Genomic DNA, 5,630 nt, shown 5'->3' on the forward strand with positions numbered 1-5,630 from the left:
GTCATACTAACCATTTTTACACATAATCTAGTTTTATATATCATATGTTCTTTCAGATGGTCTGATAATCCACATATCTTGAGACTGAATTAAAAATTTCTTTACTGGTGAATAAGATCCAAACTCCTCTAACCTTACCATCACAGGTTTTATTTTATGCTAATGAATCAAAGAAAAGATTTGCATATCTTTAGAAAAATCTTTATATTTTTGATTTAAGAGTTTTATTAAAATATATATTATGTGATCATTTTACTAGGTAATATTTTCAAAAAATGAAACTATAGGAACTATGATCTCAAATATGTTAAAAAATTTTCCTTGAAAACTTATCAGTTATTCTATAATGTTCTCCAAATTTCAGATTTTGGAGAAATGAACCTATTGACAACAAATGTGTAAAGCTAAGAGATTAACCATGTCACTAATGTTTAAAGGGTATAGTTCCTTTCATAATGTTGCTGGATTTCATTTGACAACTATAAAATAAGGACCCGATAAACCAAATATATATAGTTAAAAAAGAGCTTCATTTTTATTTTGTTCTAACTTTATTATGTATATCAACTGGCATGTAATTTGTCTTCAATTTCTTTCTGTCATTTTGTCTTTTTTTAATGAAGAATTTTATCTATCCAATCAAAAGAGTAAGTTTCATTCACAAGTCTCCAAAATTGGTCTGCCTTGTTCTATGCTACAACTTGCAATTAAGACATATCCAAGGATAATGCTTCAGGTTTTAAATGGTGCTGAATTATTTCAACTTGAATGTAAACCATGATTCCATATTAATGGGAAATGAGAATTTAATGTTTAACTGCAACACTCAGTGACAAGTCCCTTCCTTTACAATGTTATGAGTTTTTACTATCTCTTTTTTTAAAGGAAATGTCTTTAAAAATCGTTATAACTTTATTTGAAGGCTTTTATTTAAAATATTCTGATGCATCATATTCTTCAGCGCACTTTCATATTCTTTTCTTGTATGTCTGTATTAAGATTGCAAAGTTTATACAAAATAGCTTGAATAAACAGTTTCAAGTGTTTGGATTGTTCAAATGTTTTGCTTATGAAATAGAGAATCTGAATTTCAAATTGGATTAACCTGTCTTCCAGGTGACTTTTAAATAGATAAAAAATCAGTTGGTAACAGATAAACATTTGAAAGAAACTTTTTTTTTTAACTGGATTGAATTTTTTATCTTCTTTACATTTTAAATACTGGGTTTTTCCTATCTTGGCAAATCCAGGGGCTATTTCAGCAGATCCTGGCTACTTCTATTACTGGAGCTTTGGCCAAATCCATTTCTGACCTGCATAAGCGCAGTCTTTCTTAGGCAACCTAATGGTGCCTCTGCTCCTGGGGGCTTACCATACTGATGGTGGTGAGTATCATTTTTTTTCTGGCAACTGGGATTGGTCCATCATGCCATGTTCTAGACCACCTTCCTAGAAAGCAGAAGTTCCTTTGGTCAGAGAATGCAGTATATTTGAATTTTTATCAGGTTTTAGAGTAAATATAAAAGAATTATAGAATCCCTAAAGTTATTTGGAAGCCATTTACCTCAACACATACCCAAACAAATATCTTCAGCACATTATACCCGATAAGTGGTCACCAAGTCTTTGCTTCACATCAACAAAAAAGGCATGTATTCTTTCCTAACAAAAGGGTTATTTCGTATTTCATATTTACATAAAATTCTTTGTGTTATGTTGACTTTTTATATTCTTGCTTTGCTAGGGATAGTACTAAAGATCAACCCAATCCTTTTGTAGCTTTGTACCTTTTAGGGAAAAGTGATCTTTGGTCTTATCATAGATCATCCCATGTTGATGATGATAGATTTTCTGGGGGGTGGAGCCAAGGGCCTAGAGGCAGGAATTCCTAGAAACACTCTTCCAGAACACTCTAAACATCTTTAAATTATGATGCTAACCAAATTCTAGAGTGGTAGAACCCACAGAAAGAATGAGTGAAACGATTTTCCTGCCCAAAATATCTTGGAAGATCCATGGGAAGGCTCTGTTCCAATGAGGTTGGAAAGGGGGCAGCACAGACAGGGCCAGGCCATGCCACAGTGAATGAGCTCCAACCTTCCAGGAATAGCTTGTCTGGTGCCTGGGTCCCAGGGACACCTGAGTTCTTTGCAATGGGAGTGATTTCCAGACCTCTCAACCCAGGGATCATCAAGGACAACATGGAAGATCAGCGGAATAACTGCAGAATGAGCTTGGAGCCCAGTGAAGCTTAAGCTTCAATGCTGACCTGGCCACAGGAAACAGAAGCAGGCCTGCAGAGTCACTCAACAGGGAGCCACACCCAAGCTGCTTCCAGAAGGCTCAGTCCATGGACAGTAAGGGGGTGGGGGGGAGACTGTCAAGGTCTATCTGCTCTCCCTGGTACTGGACTCTATTGTTTTGTCTATATTCAGACCCTGGTTACAGTCTGGAGCTCCCTACTACAGCCATAGCAGAGCAGGGACCCTACTCACAGCTCCAGGACAGAGGGGTGGGCTTGTGGTCATTGACAGACCAGAGCACAAGCCAGGAGAGTAGTCAGAGTTTCTCATAGGACCTTGAGAAATTGAAGTCCTTGTGGGGGGACATCCAAAAAAACATTTAAAAGCTCGGGAAATGCCTTAAAACCAGGTCACAGATTGGGGAAATGAGTAAACATAAAAAAAAAAAAGAATCTGACCATGGACCATTTGGTCCCATGGAAGATCAAAACACACACTCAGAAGATGACAAAGTCAAAACTCCTATATCCAAAACCTCCTAGGAAAAATAGGAATTGGTCTCAGGCTATGGAAGAGCACAAAAAAGTTTTTGAAAATCAAGGGAGGAGGAAGAAAAATTGGGAAGAGAAATGAAATACAGGAAAATCATGAAAACCAAGTTAGCAGCTTGGTGAAGGCGATACCAAAAAATACTGAAGAAAACAACATGTTAAAAGCCAGTTTAGGTCAAATAGCAAAAACAGTCCAAAAGATCAATGAGAAGAAGAAGAATGCCTTAAAAACCAGAATTGATCAGATGGAAAAGGAGACAAGAAAGCTCTTTGAAGAAAACAACTCCTTCAAATGTAGACTGCAGCTGGAAGCTGATGACTGTGAGAATTCAAGAAATAATAAAAACAAAACCAAAAGAATGAAAAAAATAGAAGAAAATGTAAAATATCTCATTGGAATATCTCAACTGATCTGGAAAACAGATCCAGATGAGACAATTTAAAGATTATTGGGTTACCTGAAAGTCGTGACCAGGAAAAGAGCTTAGACTTCATTTTTAAAGAATCTCTCCAGGAAAATTGCCCTACTATCCTAGAAGCAGAGTTTAAAATAGAAAATGAGGGAATCCATCAATCACCTCCTGAAAGAGATCCCCCCCCCAAAAAAAAACAACTCTAAGGAATATTATAGCCAAAATCCATATCTCTCAACTCAAAAATATTACAAGCACAGAAACAAACAAATTCAAATATCATAGCACTACAGTCAGGATTACACAGGATCTAGCAGGGCCTTCATTAAGGGTGTCAAAGGGCTTGGAATATGTTATTACAGAAGGCAAGAGAGACTAGATTATAACTAAGAATCAACTATCCAGCAAAACTGAACATCCTATTTCAGGGGAAAAGATGTACATTCAATGAAACTTTCCTGTTGAAATGAACATAACTGAACAGAAAATTTAATTTCCAAGTACAGGACTTGGGTGAAGCAGAGAGGGTAGATGGGAAGGTATTTAATGATGTTGGATTGTTTGTATTCCTGCATGGGAAGATGATACTCATGAATCTTCTCACTAACCTCCACAGTTAGAGAAAGCATATATATAGGCAAGGTACAGAAGAGTGCTAGATATGAAGGAATAATATAAGGAATGAGTCAGTAGGTGGGAAAGGAATGTACTTGGAGAAAGAGAAAGGAGTAGAATGGGATAAGATATTAGATATAAAAGAGTCAAGAAAACGCTTTTGCAATGGAGCAGAAGGGGGGGAGGTGAAGGGGAAATGAGTGAAATTTCATTCTCATCAGAAATGACTCAGAGAGGAAAGAATCATCACTAGGGTATAGAAATGTATCTTACCCTAGAGGAAAAAGGAGAGGGAGGGTATGGGAGAAAGGGGACGGGGGAAGGGAAGGGTGGGTATAGGTGATAGAGGAGAGGGAAGATTGTAGGAGAGGGTTGTCAGATACAAGACACCTTTTTTTTTTTTTTGGTAAGGTGGTGGGGTTGCATGACTTGCCTGGGGTCACTGAGTGACTGTTGGGTGTTTGGGGCTGAATTTGGGCTTGGGTCCTTCTGGTTCCAATGCTGGTGCTCTGTCCACTGCACCACTTGGCTGCCTCACAACATACTTTTGAAGAGGGACAAAGTAAAAGGAGAGAGAGAATAGAATATATGGGAGGGGGTAGAAAAGGATGGAGGGAAATACAACTAGCAATAGCAACTGTAGGAAAAAATACTGAAGCAACTTCTCTGATGGATTTATGATAAAGAATGTGATCCATCCCAGAGATAGAATTGATGGTATCTGGACAGACTGAAGTACACTTTTTTTTCTTTTACTTTTGTCTTATTTTTTCCATGAGTTTTCTTTGTCTTTATTGGAGGGGAGGTTATGTTTATTTTTACAATATGACTACTGTAGTAATGTGTAAATAAGGAAATTAAAAAAAGATATTCTGTGGGCCTTTTCACCATTTAAAAGCTTTTAGGGTATTTACTGGGAAATTATTCTGCCACAGGTAGTACTAAAAGGAAAAGAAAAAGAAAAATGCAAACTCATTTTCTCTGAAGAAAAAAAAAACGAAGAAGAAAGTATAGATGAGGACACAATCCCAAGACTTTTCTTCTCCCATTTGGAAGGACCAAATCTTAGATCTCACTTGTTTGGTAGGTGCTGCCACACCTCCATGGTTTTATAGGAGGCCTCTTATTGCAAGCTGGTGATACTTAACTAAAGAACTGGGCCAACTCCAGGAATATCAGGGATGTAAACACAAATAATAATGCCTAGTCTTGATTCACAAAAGTAATGAGCAGCAATAACACCTGGGAAACCCCAGCGTCACATTGGTGATACTTCTGGAACAATCAATAATAATTATATATCAAGATCATCTGTAGTAAATTGGCCAAAAGGCCAATAAGATGTGCAGGAAACTTCTGGCAGCTGGGATTATAGACAAATTGTTCCAGGGATCTAAATGGATAGATACCACAGCTCTTCTCCGTACTGTTATTCAGTATTCCCTTCATCCAACAAAAACTCTTTCCTCAGAGAATCTTATCAGGGGAATGATGTAAAATCCTCACTTCCTTAGTAATTTATGTGGAGGTATTCCCTTGTTCCACAGATACAAAAAAGACTCTTCTTCAGTCTAGACCAAGGATTCTGAAATAATACAGAGCCAAACCAAGTACCATTGGGATGGATAGGTTGCATCTAATAATGCCATCGACACCTGAAATGTCTGAACCAATACAGACTAAAGAGGGCAAGTTGAACTATTCCAGCAGAACCCTTTGAGGAGGCAAGAACTTTGGGGCCTAGGTGACTTTTTTCTGGGGAAGGAATATATGATCTCTAATTATATTAATGAAGTATTCCTGAAATT

The 5,630-nt window shown here is 37.3% G+C and overlaps 1 long non-coding RNA gene across 1 annotated transcript; it reads right to left on the reverse strand.

The window, feature by feature from the left end:
• Nucleotides 1-253: 253 nt before the first annotated feature.
• LOC141501036 (uncharacterized) lies at nt 254-3,350 on the reverse strand. The gene is made up of 3 exons (XR_012472114.1): nt 1,788-3,350; nt 1,373-1,449; nt 254-989 (listed from the first exon to the last, which is right to left on the reverse strand). It is a non-coding gene; the product is annotated as an uncharacterized LOC141501036 (long non-coding RNA).
• Between the last annotated feature and the right edge of the window lie 2,280 nt (nt 3,351-5,630).

Source organism: Macrotis lagotis, chromosome X, assembly GCF_037893015.1.
Source record: "Macrotis lagotis isolate mMagLag1 chromosome X, bilby.v1.9.chrom.fasta, whole genome shotgun sequence".
NCBI classification, from domain to species: domain Eukaryota; kingdom Metazoa; phylum Chordata; class Mammalia; order Peramelemorphia; family Peramelidae; genus Macrotis; species Macrotis lagotis.